Genomic DNA, 21,320 nt, shown 5'->3' on the forward strand with positions numbered 1-21,320 from the left:
GGAGGAAAGAGAGATAACACCTGCCTGACCATCCCCTCGGGAGCCAGGCATAAGCTTGGGATCCACAGACAAAATATACATTAGGGGGTGGTATTAAGGGCGGACTATCGGTCGTTCTCAATCTGTATGTGGAATTGCATCTGCTCTCCCCCACCTTTATCCTTCTGGTCCCCTGGACACAGAAACTAGCTGTTGTGTTGACCACTGACACTGGTATCGGCTGGTCCTGGGTAACATTACAAACCTGGAAAAATTGGAAGTACTCAGATGTGTGAAACCCTTGTAAATCAGTCATTTCCATTCAAAACCATGTCTCGTTCTTTACTCTTTTGTATGCGTTCATACAGGATCTTAAAAGCAATTTACCAAACGTTTCTTGTCCTGACGGTCCTATGGGGGGGAACCCTGTGATGGAAATGTACATTCTGTACCATAGTGTGAGAATCAATACATGTCCTATCCAGAGTAGAGTTTTGGGTATGGAGACGCACCCTACTGAGCAATTCAAACCAACCCTTGCAACTACTGATGTATGACAGTGGCATGGACAACTAATTATCACTTTTATGAGTCACTGAGGGAAGCAATCCACAAATCCAACAATTAGTGGTATTAGACACCTCATGAGCCTGATGCAACATTTGTTTAAATACATTATCTGTATAAGACTTTCGGTGCTCTCCTTTGTGAGGGGCCAAAGTGACAAAAATGTGTTCAGGGGGAATGGGAGTTGCACCAACCAAGGAGTGTACAGGATACTTCTCATCCAGAAACCAGGATATTCCCAATACAATTATTAGTGCAATCGCAACTATTGATGCAAAAACAATTTTACTCTTTTTGAACCAGCCCTGTTGCGCTAGTCATGGTGATGCAAATGGCTGTTTCTCCTCCTCCTCAATGGGTCCACCAAACGGATACATTATGAAGCAAGGAAAAAGGAATGCAATAAAACTGATGGCAAGGGCAAGTGTTCCCAGTGTCCGTCAGAGCCTCACTGGTAGACTCCTATTGTTCATCAACGTTGGTGCTCTTGAGCACCTGCAGTGGAGTTGCTCAGTCCTAGCTCTCGATGAATCCCACGTCATATAGGATAATGTACCCCCCCAAGTGAGAGCACATTCGATTTATCCTGTCCAATGTCGGAACAGTGCACCAATCTCGCCTCCCCCTAAACTAACACTGTTGGTACTACAGCAAAGTACACCCTAACTTGAACAATCCATTCCTGACTAGTCTGACTTCTCCTTTCGTGCACTATTCTTCAACCGAGGGTGCAAATTGTACCTGGTGACTCCAGGCACAGAGGGGTCAACGAAAAGGGGCTCAGGCACAGAGGGGTCAGCGGAAAGGGGCTCCTTAATGGCTCTGATCTCTGGAGGGACTGCCAAATTTAGCACTTCATCATTTTTGGCATCCGTTTGGGTCCACGTTAGAATCGCATCGCTGAATGGGATGAACTGAGGGACCTTCTCATGCTCAGAGTCCCCAATGCCCTCCTTTACCCACTGATCATAGAGCAAGGGCAGGGGTACTCTGCGGCAGTGGCTTGAATATATACAATTGTTTTGGCCGGTGACCTTCACAGCTGTGCGGGTAGCAAGGAGGACCTGTACAGGTCCCTTCCAGTGGGGCTCCAAATTCTTGTTCCACTGGAAGTTCTTCACCAGGACAAAAGAACCGGGCCGAATATCATGTCCCGGCCCCTCGGGTACAGGTGGAAGGGACTTGTGTATCTGTTGGTGAATAGAACACATGTTTTCAGTTCATTTATAGAGATAATCTGTCAAAAATGGATACTCAATCTCCGAGAACCTATGCGGCCACGGGAAGCCCCAGACATTTGCCGGTTGTCCAAACATAACCTCGTAGGGTGACAACCCTGTTCTAGACTGTGCTGTTGTTCTCGTTGACAAAAGAGCTAATGATAAAGCATCTGGCCGCTGTAACCCTGTCGTCACCTGATTCTTTGCCAACTTCAGTTTGAGAGTACCATTGTACTTCTCAACCAAACCTGCTGACTGGGGGTGATTCGCAGCATGAAACTTCTGTCTGATGTGTAGTCCTTCACAAACTAACTGAATAACTTTGGCATTGAAATTACTTTGTTATCACTCCAGATCAAATGGGGGTAAGCCGAAATGAGGAAATAACTCCTTCAGGAGTATCTTTGCAGTCGCAATGGCTGTATTCTCTTTAGTGGGGTAAGCCTCAACCCATTTACTGAACGCACAAACAACCACCAACACATACTTCAAACTATTGACCCTGTCTATTTCAATAAAGTCCATTTGAAGGACCTCAAAAGAGAAAGTGGGAGGTGCAAAATTACTGGGTGGAGTAGTGACACTCTTGCCAGGATTGTGCATCACGCACACCATGCAATATTTCACTAAATGTGTAGCTGTCTTGGAGATGGTGTCATTTTGCCATACGGGGTCTAACAGCTTGCAAATACCCTTAGCACTGATATGGGCTGGGCCGTGGGCCATTGTCACTACAGGAAGGACATATGGATCTGGCAACATCCATCTTTGCTTCCATGACTTATCAATGCAACATCCCTCATCATTCAAGTTCGCTGTACTTTCTTGCCACACTACTAATTCCTCTAACGTGGCCTCACTCTGTATCTCCTTCACATTTTCAAGTGTTTCCTCAAACATGGAGAACTCGGGCACCCATTTGGCGGGACCTGCTACAAACTTTGTTTTCATCTTTGTTCGAGCTGTTTCGTTAGCTGTCTGATCTGCAAAATCGTTCCCCTTACCCACATCGTCAGTAACTTTCTTATGGGTGCTGCACTTCATTATGGCCAATTTCTTAGGAAGTGTCAAAGCGGACAGAAGCCTATTAAGTAAATACAATCATTAAAGTTAGATGACAAGTAAATACAATCATTAAAGTTAGACTTAAAGTGCTGAGTGGAGAAAAAAGCTCACGCTGCAGGTCATAAAACGTAGGTATATCTACGTTTAATGATTGTTTTTTACTTGCTATTAAAAGACCTCTGAAGAAATGACTTCAGCAGTTTACATGGCATATATTTCAATAAATACACCACTTTAAATTTGAAAAGCTCTGTCATTTTTCTACTTAATTTAGGCTTTGTTGTTGTTTATGAGAGGATGCCCGAAGACCATGGCAGACAGATTGAACACATGGGCTGGAAAGGTTGTGGGACTGCATTGCTCACCATACTAGCAGTCTCGCTTAATTTGATAAGAAGCTCTGTGAGAATATGGCGAGGCTGCTCCCATTCATACTGTATGATACATTCCATTGAGTAGTGGACTGCACTTGTATCTCCAGCATTTTGTTCCAATTCTGCTTCTACAGAATCATATTGAACCTGTCTTTACGTTCTGAAACCAGGTGAACGACTGTTATGAGTATACTCTGTCAAATATTAATAGAGAAAAAGAAAGTCCAATCCAGCTTGATTGTTTCCTACCTAAAACTGAACTGAGTCTTCCCTTCCCGGTCAGTAATAGTATGTACTTGCTGAACAAGTGTGACTTCTTTATGTCATTCTGATGTGTTTGCAGTCGGCATGCCTATCCATCCTTTTCAGCTCCCTTGTGCCATTACAGACCAGAACTAACCATGTTCAAATCAGTCACGGCCCTTCTCCACCACAGATGATCAAGGCTGAATTGCCATGCCACGTTCTCTCTGTACAGGAACACAAGTATCCCCAGATAGTTTCTGGCGTGCTGGGTATTATCAGTTAGGTGTAGTTTGTGCCATATGCGGAAGGGTTTAGTACATTATGCAGCAAGAAAAGACACATTATGCAGCTTAATGCAGCACATTTTGTGATAGTATCACTTCATCATTATCCTATTTTCCCACTTGTTAACACTGTCTGGACATTGGTTACATCTCATTAGTGCTAGTTTAACACCCAAATAAAGCAATAAGCAATAGAAAGGTGACCAGGAAAGCTTTACAAAGGATATTCCACTGCGCAGCAACATGTATTGCTGCATTTTTAGTAACTTTTGAACGATTTGACTTACAAACAAATAGTTTTATGGTGTAATCTGCAGATTATGCAGCAGATGATGGTTTATGTGGCAAAACTATATTTACGTGAAAAACGTTGCGGCCGAACAATGGCATATTTGCCGTGGAACCCACCACTGGGCAATCCGCTCATATTTAGGAAACCCATTAAACCTAGCGAAAAGTGATGGTTAGAATGTTTGGAGTTAGGGACTACACTGATCCTTTTGGATTAGGGCCATGGCTCATTTGTATAAGATGTTCTTGGCTGTAGTGGCACAGTGGCTGATATTAATTAATGTATTCTTTCATTACTTTCTTGTTTTCTCTCTATAAATTTTTGAAATAATGATTTCTAATTTTATTTTACTGTTTCATAATGATATAGATATAGATTTTGTTACTAAATTCTAGAAGATTTACAGCTATCTAGATGATCGTGTTTAAAACTTTGATTACCGGGTGCCTGGTAGATGAGTTTTAAAGAATACTGTAGAAATTAGACACCTAAAGAACAATTGTTGCCAAAGTATTAGGCGTTTTCATTCTTTAAGTGTAGGTGCTCTTACTCAAGAGGAGACGTGGGTATCTACTTAGAACTGTGCTCCATTATGCATCACTTGCTATTCTAAGCAAAGCCATTATCCCTTATTGCTTAGTTTATCAACAGATAGAAAATACTTTCTTAACAGGGGTTTTGGGATTTTAGTTGCCGTATTCAACCAATGTCAAATAAGTCTGCCACTTTGCTTCAAATTCTCTGTGATTTTTCGTTTTCTTCAACTTTAGTGTTTTGTATATTGTGTCAAAATCCAAACCCATTCTTAACTATAAATGTTTGAAGCAAATACCCCCGTTCTCTGCCCCCGACAAACAACGTATAAGATGTGCAATCAAATAGATACAATCATTTCATTGAAATATTCATTTTAATGCTGGAGAGGACAAGGGTGAGTGCCTGTTTGAGCCTGTTCGAGACTGATCGGGACCTGGGCCAGAAATGCTGCCCATTTTCCCATTCATTAATACCCACCCTATGTATGTGTCCCTCTGTATATAAGCATTAAATTCATTATAGATATGTACCTATCTCTGTGTATTGCTCTTTATAAACATGTAGAATAATTATGTTGTTTAAAAAAAAAAAAACATCTTTGGTCTACATGTACTTGCTTCCATTGTTCATCTATGTACCTCCATGTACTTGGATCTGTGTGTCTCTTACTTTTCTCCTGAAAAGCATATCCAATGCCCTACCCTATTTCTCATCCCGTACCTCTATCAATATCTTTTATCTTTAATCTGCATATACTTACCTCCTTTATGCATCTATATACTTTCAATGTACTTATGGATCTATATATTTATCACTTTCTTCTAATTTAGCATTTCCCTATGTATCAGCCTATACTTCTCTCAATATATCTTCTAGCCCAACTTTCTGACTTATCTCAAACTTCTTTCTACTAATCTTTCCAATGCACTACCCTATCTCTCACCCTATACATCTATCATTACATCCTCTACACCCACTCTCTCATTTATTCCAAACCCCATAACACTACTATGTTCCCCAAAATAACCCTTTCTTGACTCTCTCCACTCTACCCCTCCTTGCATCATCTGACACTTCTTTTACTATATCGGTCCCCCAAAACAAACCTTTCTAAACTCTTCGTCTGACTCTTCCCCTCCAAAAACCCTTTTTACTCATCCAAAAGCCTCCTCCTACTGCTATGATCTAAAAAAAAGAAATCCTCTACTCTTCTATCCCTCCACTACCTTCTCAATCAAAATAACAGACTAACATGTTCACTTCTCTAATTTAATATTTCACTATACAAATTCACCACTAATCCTTTATGGGTTCCAGAGTAGCGTGCTACTCGCCAACAAAGCGTTTCAACACCTCATCAGGGTTACAAGCGCTATATAAATGCAAACATTTCTCCCTATTTTACCCCTTCCCAACCCTTCTCAATCCAAATAACTGACTAACATATCCACCACTCAAATTACTTCATATTTCACTATATTAATTTTCAACACTAATCCTTTATGGGTTTCCGGAGTAGCGTGCAACTCGCCAGAAAAGTGCTTCAACACCCCATCAGGGGTAACAGATGCTATATGAATGCAAACCTTTCTTTCCCTTCTATCCCTCCGCTATCCTTCTCACTCCAAATAATTGACTAAAATCCACCACTCAAATTACTTTCAAATTTCACCATACTAGTTCACCACTAATCCTTTATGGGTTTCCGGAGTAGCGTGCAACACGCCAAAAAAAAAAAGGTGAAAGAAGCGCTATATAAATACAAACCTTTTTTCCTCTTCTATCTTTCTGCTATCCTTCCGAATCCAAATAACTGACTAACATATCCACCACTTAAAATGTATTTGCATGTTTCACTATACTAATTCAACACTAATCCTCTATGGGTCCCGGAGTCGCGTGCTACTCGCCGAAAAGCGCTTCGACGCCTCGTCAGGGGTAGTAAGCGCTCTACAAATGCAATTACAATACAATATATAAGAGGACCATGCTGAATCCGTGTCCCATGGGAGGTAAGGAACTCTCTCTCTGCCCCGAGCTGCCCAAAATTATGGGCGACCCCGAAGACGTACTGTCTGTCAGTAAAAATATTAACAACCAATCCCTCACTCAATTCACAAGCTCGACTAACTCAGCTGCCTGGGCGGACTGATAAGGAACTCATGATGTCTCAACTACTGTGTGCAGCGTACTAATTGCGTATGCTGCAGTGGTGGTGCCATCTGGTAATTTGAAACAAGAGCCATCGACATATAGTTCCTCTTGGGGGTCAGATAAGAGAACATCACTCCAGTCTACCCTTCCCTTTGTCTATTCTTCCGTCTGGAAGATACAATCATATATGTCAATCTCCTCATTCTCAGAAGCGAGGGTAGTAACGTGGCTGGATTCATAGTGGCACAGCGTTTGATCGTAAAGTGCTTTTGAAAGCAGACGTGCACTGGTTAGGTGCTTAGTCCTTGTCTTATTCAAAAGTGTATCCACAGCATGGGGTACCAGAACTGTGAGGTCAATATCAAGTACGAGTCCAGCCGATTGCCTTATCGAGACAGCCACAGCTGCGACCGCTCTTTGACACCTTGGGAGGGCTTGGTTGACAGCAGAGAAATAAGCACACGGTCGTTGCTTATCCCCGAATTTTTGTGTTAAAACAGAAAGCAGGGGCGTGGCCAAGATGGCGGGCTGGTCAGACGTATTTCAATGCGACTCCCTGCTCCTGGCTGCTTCAATCGATCACTTTAGCGCTTTGGACCCCATGAGAGACGACCCCGTTGGAAGAAAAGGAGGCGTCCGCTCGTGGGCACCCTCGGAGGTGTGAAATACGGGGCTGGGTGCACGGTCAGCGGATGCAGCAGGCCATGAGGCGCGGAACAGCGGGACGAGAAAATGGCGCCCGGTCCCAGCCAGGCCTGCTGCCGCAGCTAATTGCACACAGGAGCACGGTGGCCTGGCCCTACAAGCTGACAGCAAACCAGGAGGTGAGGAAATCGGTGCAAGGCTGACTCAGCACGACAGCGGCAGGGCGTGCTGGTGAGCCCGGTAACACCACAGCGGCTGGCAGGTCCGGCAGGTGGCCTCGTGCCCCGGCAGTTACCGGAGACGGAGAGGCCGCGAGTGCAGCAGCGGTCCCCGATGTGAGGCAGCAGTGGGCCGAGCCGCCGTGCGGTGATTGGAGGCAGCCAGTATTCGGCCAGGGATATCACCTGGCGGCGGCAGAGGGACGCACCCCAGTGGCAAGCAGAGGAGCCAAGTCCCGGCGGGAGCATCGGGCGGGAAGACCGGCACTGCCCCAGAGCGACCCTGAGGGACATGGTGAGCCCCAACGAGGAGGGGGCCCCACCTCTTGATCTCAGCGGGGAGCTTTCCTGACACCGGGCCTGGGGGCAACAGAGAGGGCCACCGATAGAAACGTGACTGGTGCTGGGGCTGTCGCTGGACTCCCCCACCCGATCCTGCCCTGTGGAGGGGAGCGCTCCTCACATTTGGAATGGCCACAGCTTAGAAGGGGCCTGTCGTGGCCCAGCACCACCCGGGCAGGGGGCATTGCGGTGACATCCTGGCGGAGGCGGAGTACTGGGGTGGGTCGGCGGGATCCGGATCAGCGCAGCGTGGAGGAAGTGAGCCAGGAGGCCGAGCCTCCAAAGCAATAGCTCGTGGTGGGATGGCCTGGGGCCTAAGGCACTGAACTCCGAGCCCGAGGTGACCGGCATCAGGAGGGGGGGCTCGGCGAGGCCCAGCAGCACAACCAGATAAAGGGGCACGGACGACCAGCGAGGCGACCCACACTGCTAGGGCCCCTTCTCACAGCAGTCGGCCAGGGTAATCGACTGGCGCACGGGGGCCTGTGGAGCCTGGAGAGTGGCCGCCTGGTTGGGCTTGACTGCACTTCACTAGTAGAACATTGATGGAGCACAACACTGAAGAGCCGGTTCTGACCTTCCGAGGCTAAGGACCTAGGAGGCGTTCCTGACAGTGCTGGTGCGAGGAGCGGGGGGCCGAAGGTCCTACCACGGGACGGACGGGCTCTGAGGGCAACGAGCGCCGCAACGAGAGATACGACCCTCCGGCCAAACACACCGGCTGGAGGGCACGGGCGGGTAAGAGGCCTGGGACATCGAGGGGTGCAGAGGGCCTGTGCTAGCTCAGTAGGCAAGGAGGAGTGGCCCTTTCCTGGAGCCCGGCTCCGGAATACAGTAATATCCTTGGTGAGAGGGAAGAAAGACTGGACATTGAAGGAGATGCTCTCGAAAGGTGCCCTATCGGGGGAGAAGGGGGGGCCGGTCATCCCCGGCACCAGCATCGCAGTTGGACCCGGAGGGAGCAGATGTCCCGATTACTCGCTGCTTCCTGGAGTCACTCTTTAATACCTTGAGGGAGGACTTCCAGACGCTCAAAAGCGAGGTGGCGGGGGAAGTGAAGGAGATACGCCGCGATGTGGATGCGATTGCGTAAAGAGTAGCTGCCATAGAGGAACACGAGCAGACCAGGGATGAGGAAGTGGAGCAGCTTCAGCAAGAGGTGATTCGCTTAAGGGAGCAACAGATTGACCTGCAGGCGCACACAGAGGCCCTCAAAACCGCTCTAGATGGAATAACATCCACGTGTGGGGAGTCCCTCTGGACGAAGAGGGATCCGATATGACTCAATACCTGCAAGGGCTGTTCCGAGACATCCTGGGAGTCCCGCCGGACTTTGAAATCCCTATTGACCGGGCGCACAGAGTGGGCTTGAGACGACGGGCTCCCACCCATCCACCGGACATCTTATCCTTCCTTCCAGATTTCTCCCTCAAGGAGCGCATCTTACGAGAGGCCAGGGCGAAGCAGATGGTCAAATATCAAGGACACTCCATCGCTCTCTACCAAGACCTGGCCTCCATAACTCTGCAGAAAAGGAGAGAATTTAAAGGGGTGACCGCACACCTGAGAGAACAGGGGGTGGCTTACTCTTGGGGCCATCCCTTTTGCTTGATTTTCAAATGGAATGTCATGCTCTACAAGATCCAATCTCTCCAAGAAGCATGCAAGCTCCTAGGTTTGGAGCACCATAGCCCGGGGGAGGCGGCTGGCCAGGAGTGGAGGCCATCTGGGAAGCGGTGGCAGAGAGTTTGGCAGAGACGCTCACCTACTCATGGGCTGGGGCCGGACCCTAACACTATAGCGCAGGAGAGACAGACGGCTCTAGAAACGGTCCTCAAGGACACAGCATCCCAAGATGGCTCGTGACTTTAACAGAGGGCAAACATATGCATTGTAGTTAAGTTGGCCGGGGGGGGGGCTGCTGGGGGCGGGGGCCGGGGAAACTTGGTCCACAAATTCTCCCTATTTCTTTTTTCTCCAAGTGCCTGCAACTTTGGTCAGTGGGCAATGGACAATTTTGGGGGGTTGGGGATTCTAAGTTGAGGTTATGGAGGGGAGGAGGGGAACTGGTGTGCTAAAGAAATGGGCGAGGAAACAGGGGGTTGGATCAGGGTCGCTTAGCGCAGCGGCAACAGGGGACACGTTCGCACATGAGGAGATCAGGGACACACAGATGATGCAGGCAGGTTCCACAATGGTCCCATGTCACATTCCATCCTTCCGGTAGTCACCTTCAATGTGAAGGGGCTTAACAACCCTATTAAACGAAAATCAATATTGTCCCATTTGGAGAACCTGGGGGATGATGTGTGTCTCATTCAGGAGACCCATTTCCTCCCTAAAGATTGGCATCGGATGAAGTCCCGGGCTTTTCCCCAACTATTCTTTTCTTCCACAGCAGGGGTGGCCATATTAGTCGCCAAGCGATTTGCTGGGAAAGTAGGGGACAGAGTGGCGGAAGTGAAGGGTCGCCTCTTAGCTTATAGACTGTGGATAGGGGGCTCGGCAGGGAAGGAATGGCTGCAATTGAGGGGGTTGGTGGACATATGGCGGGTAGCTCATCCACACTCCTCACAATTTTCTTTCTATTCACATGCACACCACATCTATGCCTGACTTGACTAACTGTTAGGCACCACTGAAAAGAATGAGTTAGCGGACGTAGTGAACATCACCCCGGCAGCCCTGTCGGATCACGACGCAGTGACGGTGGCTATTAGGGTGCCCCCAATTCATAGGCAGAAAGGGTGTTGGCACCTTTGAGAAAACATGTTGCGCAGGAAGGGAGTGACACAACAGCTTCATAAATGCATTACAGACTACTTGACGTTGAACGACACCCCTGACACTTCCCTACCTACTTTGTGGTGGGCACTCAAGGCGGTGGTGCGGGGGGAATTGAAAGCCATCTCAGCGGCTGAAAATATGGAGCGTAAAGAAAAATGGGATCATCACACGGCTCAAGTGCTGGAACTGGAAAGGGTACACGGCAGGACAGGCGCGCCTAGGGTTTGGCGCCAACTGAAGGCGGCAAGGGCACAACTGGCGGGGCTCGATTTAGATAGGGCCGAATATGCAGCCCTCTGACTCAAACACTTCTACTATATCGGGGGGACAAGACGGGGCGTATGTTGACGAGTAAGCTCAGGGCTCGCAACCAGCAGTTGAAAGTCCAGGCTTTTGAGAGCGCTACAGGGGAGATGGTAGAAGAAGATGCCAAGATTGCGGAGGCCTTTCAGGAATTCTACTCTGCCCTTTATCGGAGGGATCCGCACCCGGGCCCTGCTATGGAGTCATATTTACAAGCACACACGACCGCACTAAATAAGGACGGGGCGGATGCCTTAGAGGCACCGATCAGGATAGAAGAAGTGATAGGGGCGATTTCCCGGCTCAAGCTTTTGAAATCGCCGGGGCCGGATGGTTTTTCAGCCGGTTTTTATAAGACCTTTTGTCAGCTTTTAACCCCGGTCCTGACGTGGCTTTTTAACTCCTTTACTGGGTCCGGGACAATCCCTCCTGATATGTTAGCGGCCGCTATAGTGGTGCTTCCCAAGCCCGGGAAGGATAAAACCAAATGCGGCTCCTACCGCCCTGTGTCCCTCCTCAACATCAACCTGAAGCTGTTTTTTGTTTTTTTTTTTAACTTTATTTATTGATCAGCTTAGTACAGCATATCAATATAATCATAGGTGCTCACTGTGTGACATTGCAATCAAGAAAGATACAGCAACATAAAAATAACAGTATAAAGTCTGTCATGGCTTGAACTAAGAAGGAGAACAATAGCAGCCAGGTAGGTAGCAATTCGAAGGACAATACAATCTCCAAGGCCCCCCCAGAGTCCCAGCATATAACCAGTCGCCGTCCAGCAGTAGGTATCGTAGTCACTCCCAGCCTCAACCCCCGCGTGAGAGACCCTTCTGGGGAGGAGGAACCCATCTCCACAGGGCTTGGTACTGTGTGGGGAATCCATCCTGAAAGTATCCATAACCGTCTAACCTACTCCTGCAGGGACAATGCCCAACTCTACCAGTGAGTCAGAAGCATTTCAAAGGGAGTCAACGTAGGTCCTATAGGGACCCCAAATGTCCTTAGGACAGGAGGAACAGGGCATTGTACTGAAATAGACTTCACTATTGGTGTTGCAGTAGGCCAGACTATTCAACCAACTTTGCAAGGTGGGGACTGTCCTACGACCCCAGTGGATAGCAAATTCTCACTTGGCTAACAGTTAGCTACAGGATGCGAATTTCCGAACAGTTTTGGGGAAATTTACCGTATAACCCAGAAGTGCCACTTCCGGTGTGGGGATGAAGAATAAATTGGTCATGTCGCCTAGTGTTTTGTGAACTTTCTCCCAATATGGTTGTAATGTGGGGCAGGTCCAGGTGAGATGAGCGAAATCAGCATCCGGGCGCAGCATTTCCGGCAAGTGTGCGGCCTAGTCGGATCGAGTCTATGAGCTTTGGCAGGGGTAATGTCAATTCTGTGCAGGAACTTAAAATTTAGCAGTTTATGCCGGCTATTTAATGAGATGTCTTTCGTGACTGCACAGCACTTGGCCCATTGATCGTCTGTGATGGGGCGGCCTAAAGCACCCTCCCAATCCCTGCGGACTTTATCATCGATAATCAGGATCATCCTTGAGCAAGCCTTATAGAGTTTGGGTATAAGGTGCACCCCGCTCTCAATAATAAGGGAAAGTGGAATGAATTAATCCGGTTCAAGGGTGAACCCAGGGAGCGTTGCCCGCAAAGCAGAATGAAGCCACTTAAGTACAAAGCTATCCAAGAAAGTAGTATCTTGGAAGCAGCCATCCTCTGTTGCTGAAAAGATATGCCCGCTGGGGTACAGGTCACCCAGCTTAGAGATATCTTGGTTAGTGTGCGCTGCACTAGTTTCTCACCAGTTATAGGAAGCCAACGGGAATTTGGGAGAGGAAGAGCCGAGGAGTATAGCACCTGGGTTCCCGTGTATATCGTTTAGGCTTATCCAATGCCCAGCTGGTAGTTGAAACAGTCTGTATATCGGTTGGGTCCCTGGGCACACCCTAAGGCAAGACCGTAGACAGCCATTCAGGAAGAACAAAATCTGCCTCCTGGCGAAGGAATGGGATCCTGGCATCGGGGTGATACCATGCAAAGGCGTAGCTGCATTGAGCCACGAGATAATATAATTGGAAATTTGGAACCCCGTACCCACCCCTCTCATATGGTAAGGTGAGAGCCTGCCAGAAGATGCGTGCCTGCTTACCCCTCCAGACTAGGCGTGTGAGGTGCGACCGTAGCTTTAAAAGGAAACTGTTTGGAAGGGGGATGGCGATATATTAAAAAGATATCAACATTTGGGGAGAACAATCATCTTGATAATGCCTGCTGTGGACAGCGGGAGTTGCAGCTATCTCTCCATCTGGGCCTCGAGTGCCCCGACTGCCTGCCCATAGTTGAGACGGAGAATCTGGTCAGAATCCAAGTGGACGTGAATGCCCAAATATTTGACGGAGTCTGAGCAACACTCAAGAGGGAATTCACAAGTACAATGGGTCATGCTGGGGGTCATGGGGAAGAATGTTGACCTGAAGCTGTTCACTGGGGTCTTGGCGGCCAGGCTTGGTCCACTGATGCCGGGTATCATTGAACTGGATCAATCCAGTTTTATCCACAACCGGCAGAGTAGCGACAATACCAAACACATTCTACATCTTGTTGATAAAGCCCACCGTACGAAGATGGATGCTCTCTTGCTGTCGGTCGACGCCAAGAAGGCATTCGACCGGGTGGACTGGGACTTTCTGGACAAGACTCTAGCCAACTTTGGTCTCGGAAACCGGTTCAGGGCTTGGGTGGCGAGCTGTTACAGTGCGCCCACAGCGCCAATTAGGGTCAATGGGATAGCGTCTAGCCCTTTTGAGATTCAACGGGGCACGATGAAGGGGTGCCCACTATCGCCCCTCCTCTTTGCGCTTTATATTGAACCATTGGCTCAGACGATAAGAGACAACCCTGAGATTCTGGGCATCCCGTTTGGCGGGGAGAGACACTCTGTGAGCCTCTATGCTTCTGATATCCTTGCGACCCTGGAGAAGCAGTAGCAATCGGTGCCGGCATTTTTACGGGAATTGGAGTCCTTTGGCCAGGTCTCTGGTTTTCGGGTAAATGTAGGGAAGTCCATGACTCTTTGGCTGGGCCTGCGGGGGGAGTTGTCAGATGTGGGAATAGCGCCCTCCGAGGGGATACAGGTCTGGGATTTGGTCCCATACCTGGGTCTGGATCTAGCCCCGTCCATATCACAGAAGGTCACGCTAAACTACTCCAAGTTACTCGCTCAGGTCACGAGGGACCTTCAGCAATGGAAACATCACCAACTGTCGCTGCTGGGGCGGGTTGCAGCGATCAAAATGTCCATTCTCCCCAGGGCTCTGTACTTATTCCAGACACTACGGGTTTGGCCCCCAGCGGGAACTATCCATAAGATACAACAGGCAATACAGCAGTTCGTATGGGCTGGGGCGCGACCTCGCATGCGCAGGGATCTCAGTCACAGGCCACTGAAGGAGGGAGGTCTAGAGATTCTGTGCATGTTGGAATATTTTAGAGCGGCACAGCTAAGATATTTAGTGGAGTGGAGTGGAGTCGCTCGGAATCCAAAAAGAGGTGGCTGTTTCAGGACAGGGCGCTGGCGAAACGCTCCCTGTGGAAAGTCCCCTTCTTGAAGAAGGCGGATAGGAATCTAACCTCAGGGGCTCGCCCATAACAAATTCCTTGCTGCAAGTGTGGAATGGAGTGGCCACCAGACGAGGGTTGACGTCCTTCCCCTCCCTAATGACTCAGTTATTTGATAAGCGGAAGTTCAGCCCGGGGACGGATGAAAGAGCGTTATTTGATCTGGATGGGATCCTTCCATTTTCAGAGGTGCGACAAATTTATGCCATTCCAGAATTGGATCGGTTCCAGTACTTTTAACTCTGCCACTGGCTTCTACAGCCAGAGATACGGCCAAAAGTGAGCAGGACACTAACAAAATACGAAAAATGGCTGGTGACGAAACATACAGACAAGAAAATGATCTCTGAATTGTATGACATGTTGCGCCCACCAGCCCCTTCGCAACCCACTGCCAGCCACAAACGATGGGCGAGAGAATTGGGGAGGGAGCTTACAGAGAAAGAGTGGAGGGACATATATTATAGGGCCAATCATACGGCACGCAATACTGCCAGCAGGGAAGCTGTGGTCAAGATAGCCACCTACTGGTACTTGACACCAGCCCGCATGAATAAGGGGAATCCGGACCGCAGTCCGACTTGTTGGCGAGGATGCGAGGAAGAGGGCACACTAGTACACCTGCTATTGGACTGTAAGGAACTGACGAGTTACTGGACCAGGATACTAGAGGATATTGATCGACAGTTCGAGACGGAGATACCGTGGTTTCCGGTTTATGTGGTGTTGGAGCTGCTTAACCCACTAACCTATCCTTTGAAATCTCGACGGGGGAAACAGATGGGGCTGGCCTTGGGGCAGCACTTCAACACATCTTATCACATTGGGGGACGCAGACTCGACCAACATACATGGGATGGTTGCATAGGCTGTGGTATATCTTTGGGATGGAAAGGATCCATGTTTCCCTTACTAATTCCGAGGAGGGATTTAGAGGAACTTGGCAGCCCCTAGTGTCCCTGTTGGCTACGGAGCTAAATGAAGTAACTTGCCCGAAGTATCCTCGTCTTCTCCGACTCACAGAAACAGATGGGACAAGAGAGGCTACCTGACTGGCTTTCAGGGTAGCGTTCCCCATATTGACCACAGCTGAGACAGGCCCTAAGCACACCAGTTCAGGGGTGGGAGGGGTGGGGGGCTGTTACTGGTTTGTTAAATTTCTGATATGGTTGTGGGGGGCAAGCCTCATGATACGCTATGACAAGAACCAACCTCACAGGCGTACCCTATGGACATTTGAGTGCCTCCACATAGCCAACTTGGACTGCAACGTATGCCGGGAGGGGATGACATGTGATTTGGGTGCGGGGTTATCAGTTGTGTATGTGGTTTCCTTCTTGCAAATTGTCAATAAAACAAAGTTAAACAGAAAACAGAAAGCGCACAACTACCTAGCTCATGGAAATACAACACGAAGCATTTTGCATAATTAGGGGTACCAAGCACTGGAGCCAAGCAAAGCACAATTTTTAATTGCTCAAAAGACTGCTGACACTCTGGCGTCCAAGGCAGGGGTTCATGCACATCTTTTAGTGCTAGTGCAAGCAGGGGATTAATAAGCAACGAGTAGCCAGGTATCCACTGCCTGCAATAGGACGTGATACCTATGAAAGCACGCACATCTTATTGAGTTTGCGGGACAGACATTTTAACAATGGTACTGATGCATTCAGGGGTCACTCTCCTACCATTCTTCGACAGCAGGTGATCTAAATAGGTGACCTCCTGTCGACAATACTGAAATTCGGAAAGGGATACCTTATGACCATGTTCAGATAAATAACCTTGTTCTGTGTCTGAGGCGATGAGCAGGTCATCAACATATTGGAATAATACATTACCTGTGGGAAGTGACAAGGAATCCAGCTGACTTTTCAATGCCTGACTATAAATACTCAGACTTTCTGTATAGCCTTGAGGAGCGTGACAGAATCTAAAGCTTCTACCAGCTAGGGTGAACCCGAACAAATACCTGTAGTCAGGATAATTGGGGATACTGAAAAAGGCATTTTTCAAGTCAATGACAGAAAAGAATTTAGAAGAAGGAATCATTGTCAAGAGTGTTGTAATGTCAGGGACCACCGTAAACTGAGGAATCACTATTTTGTTAACTTCTCGCAAATCAATCACAAAGCGGTAAACATCTTCATGATACTCAGAGGGACTCGGAGGTGTCCTTTCAAGAATAAGAAGAATAGGGCAATTACAAACATTAGCAGACGTCTCCTCAACCACTCATTTCTCAATCAAATCCTGCACAATTTTCACCAAAGCTCGCTCACCTGCCTGAGGTATGTTTTACTGAGGAATACGGGGTAAAATAGCACCTTCCTTGACACGAATCGAAACAGGCAATATCTGTAATAAAACCACATCTGTGTTGCCAGTTGCGCACAATGTGGGTGGCACATCTTTAAGTTCAGCAGGGAGGGGTGAATCTTTGGAAAGACACTGCTTAGCACACACCACATCAGGACCCTTCGTCATATAGACGCTGGCTGGTGAGCAATAAATCGTAGCATGCAGTTTTTTTTAACAAGTCCTAACCCATCAAATTTTCTCCACAATTAGATGTCAACAAAAATGGCAAATCCACAGTGAAAGGACCAATAGTCAACGCAAGAGGCTTTGAAATGGGCTCACAACCGGTACACCAGAAAATCCTACCAAAACATTATTATGGCCAGACAGAGCCGCCCCAGGGACCAAGGAACGAGATATAGAACTGTTCGTCACACCTGTATCCACCAAAAACTCCTTAGTTGAATCATGAACGTCCGCACTAACGTACAGACCTTGTTTTTCTACAGGTATCAAAACTGGTCCCTCACCCTGTCCCCAGCTGTACTAGCTATAAGACATCCCGGTCACCTCATCCGTATGATATCCATCATGATAATATTGTTTGCCCTGAGGGTCATCAAAATAGTTCTGATCAGTACGACCCTGCGATGTTTCGGTGGTCTGAGCCCTGTCCCGGCCACCATCTCCACGATCCCGGCCACAAGACCCTCGCTGCACCAGTGTCCCTCCTCCTTACAATACACACACTGATTCAGCCCTACCAGCGTAGTATTCCTGCTAGTACAAGGAAGCTGTAGGGCTAAACCCTCACGTCCTCTACCATTCCCTCAAGAACCCTGTTGCAACAACATCTTCGTCTTTAAGTCCATATGCTTTTTCTCCATCTTCTCCTTATCCTCATTTTCCTTGTTCTCATAATACTGCGCCATATTTAAGATAACAGAAGGAGAAGAGGTGGACCAGGTGCTCTGGAAAGACTGTATTTGGGTTGTGATCTCGGGGAGAAAATTTGAAACAAATCTACTAACAAACAAATGCACACCACCCTCAATCGACAAGCCCTGTCCACTATAATCCAAAAACATACTTTCAAACCGGGTGAGAAAATCAGACACACTCTCATCTTTCTGCTGACGACAGGCCGATAGCTTATCCCAATCAATCTTTCGGGTGAAATAAGGGAATGCTTTTAAGTGATACTACGGCCAAGCAGAGCAAGTATCTCTGCTTTAGGCTGCTCACCTGGCTTCCTCTCCTGGTCCCATACTCTAATTTGATCCCAAGTACCACCCAATTCAGCGATGTGGTCAGTGTGTGTACATGTCTCCAGATAGCAACACGAACCAACAAACCAAAGAACATCTCGATATCCGCAAGCTTTATTACCGTCGAAGAAGCTGCCTCAGTCAATTCTTTATAATATGCAGTAGGATTTTTCCTAGGGTCAGGTAACTGTGTTTTAAGGGACAAAGCCTCACTCCTTTTCCATAGGGTATAAACCCACTGTTCCTGGAAACAGGCCGCTACCCCTGGCCTTGTAGCAACATTGTACTGATCAAGTAACTCTGGTATTACAGAGTGATATATGGGGTGAACCTCCCTGATCGGAAACTGAGATACTGTCTTCGGGCTCTTCTCAAGCAGCCTACCCCGACAAGCAACTAGCGTTGTGACATTACCAAAGACTTGACCAGGCACCATATCAGCAACGTATACATGATCCGTAATATCATAGATAATCTGCGGTGCTGCATCATTGAAGCACAGCTCCCAAAGTACGATCAAGACATGTGCTTAAGGGCATGCTGCTGTACAAAAGGTTCATAATCTTTCATCACACGCCACACATCATCCACACTACAAAATGGGGTTTCGGGCCCACTGTGCAGCCTGGTTAGCCACTACCTGTTTCTCTGCATCTCCCATATAAGATCGCACCAACGTTCGCCCCAGGCATTCCTTAAATTTCGGCCAGTCTCTATCCTCGGAGCTACGTACTGGTGTCCCACTACTCAGTAATGTTGGGGAATGGAGGAACATAGTGGGAGTGACAACAAAGGTAGTGGGAATTAACGTCGCCGCTGGCTGGGTCATGGGTGTAAGGGCTGGCAAAAGAGACGTCGAAGCAGTAGGCGTTGCAGGAATGCTAACAGTCATAGTTGCCACCGATGGTGGAGACAAAGAAAAGACAGAAGGTGCCGTGGCCAAGGCAGTCTGATCAACAGTAACAGAAACAGAGACAGAGGAGACAGAAGAACCGGGTAGCTGGGCATGTGGGGGAAGGGCGGGATATACCCTCTGTGGGACATTCGGAGGTGGGGGTCGAGCATCTAGCAATTCTTCTGCAAAAGGGTCATTTCCTTCTTGGGCCACATAAGATTTAGCAATATTCAGTCGAAATCTCCTATATTCACGTTCAATTCTTATCTCCTGCTTCTCTCTATCATGCACTACAGCTTTCTGGGTCAATGTTTGCATCCTCCCCTTGCCTCTTTCTCTGCTTTCATTCACCTCTGTTTAGCCTCCTTTGCCATGTTTTGAGGGACTCAAACATAGACTGCCTGCTTCTTCTCTCAAACAACCTCTCCTGTAAAAACCCAATTTTTTGTTCATCAAAAGTGCCCGTTAACGGACACTGCAACTCGGCATTGTCCCCCGTATATTTGTGCCATAACGTACTAAACATAATAGGGCCAAGGCCATGTTTCACATACATATCGAAATTCGGAGTGCCTTCCGGAGGCGCTGGCTGACTTTCTTCCAGTTGAGCATCAGCAGAACAACAACAAACCAAAAAATGACTGAACATCGGCATTTTCAAAATAAGCCAATTTTGTTATATTGCAAAGTGTTCACAAACCCTTTGTATCCAAAACGGTCCTTAGACCATCCCAAATGCAAACCAAAATCGGTCGTCAGACCATACCAAAGACAAACCGAATTGGTACCATATCCACAAAGAACCAAAACAAACTCACCTGGTGCACACAGGTCAAAAGAATTTATTGTCCACTTCCGGCTCTTCAGGCCAAACAGTCAGATCCAAGGGTTTTGTCGTTCAGGCCCCCAGCCGGAATGACCACTGGGTGAGGCACCGACCGGTCAGACAGACGGGGCAGCTGCGAGTTCAGGAACTCTCTCGGGCAGGGATCCCTAGTCCGCCCGTCCGAATAGACAATAGACCCGACCACCTCACCCGTCTGCGGGCGAGGATGGGTCGCCCGATGGAGTCCCTGTTCGAGCACCAACTGAAGGAAGTGACCCGATTAGGGCCACCCGGGTCACTCGCGACCACCTCTCAGCCTTCCATACAAATGATGTGTCAGTCAGACAGTAGAGAATACAAACCAAGCATATTTATTCAGGTACACTCAAGCGGAGTCCATTCTGACCAGCCTCCTGGCATTGCTGCAGAGGGACTGACTTCAGCAAGCATGGTGATACATTATGTACAATTCAGAACCAATTAAGACATGCCCTGACTGGAAATTTCCAGTTGGTAGCTGGTGAACAAAGGAGATACAGAAGGATGAGAGACCGGGCACATGCTACCTCAGTGACAAAGTCACTCTACCTGTGCCCGCCGCTCTAATGGTGGGAGCAGGCCTATCTAGTGGGAAAGGTATGCATTAATAAGAACAGTGTATTCATCAGTACAGCAAGGCTCAACCTTGGAGAAACGAAAACTATTGCAGCTGCTTTCAGCTGGGGCAGAGAGACAGAAATTAGTTTTTCGATCATGGCTTAAAATGGCAGCTGAATATAAAATGGTGCCGCGAATGCTAACTTAAGACGTACAATGCATGAACAACACAGCTAAAACATTTTTATTCCAACTAAGTGTAAGTTTTATTTCTTAAATAAGATTGCATATAGATAAGAATCAGCAACGCGTTTCGACCATTAGTGGTCTTGTTTAAGGGACAAGACCAGTAATGGTTGAAATGCGTTGGTGATTCTTTGTGTGGTTTATTTATGAAATAAAAAAGTGTTTTGAGATGTCATGCGGGTAGCCACCGTAGACAAGACACACCTGGGAAGCGAAAAGGCTGAGAGCATTGAGACGAGCTACTAACTACAGGTGTGTGTGTATATATATATATAACACGTGCCACTAGTGCGCATAAGGCATTCTTAAAGTTACAGAGGAGAAAGATTAGAAGAATATGTACGGTAAAGAAGAAATATCCAACAATTACTCCCTCCCACAACCACATTGAGAGCCAGGAATATTTTAATCTGCGGGGAAAAGTCTTATTTTGTGGGTGTGCAGGTGTTCAACCCACAACCACGGTGACACCCGCATATTGCAAGTGATTCAACAAATAAGAGGCCAGTGTATGTATGCATTATCTAATTTAGGAGAGG

This window comes from Triturus cristatus, chromosome 7, assembly GCF_964204655.1.
Source record: "Triturus cristatus chromosome 7, aTriCri1.1, whole genome shotgun sequence".
NCBI classification, from domain to species: domain Eukaryota; kingdom Metazoa; phylum Chordata; class Amphibia; order Caudata; family Salamandridae; genus Triturus; species Triturus cristatus.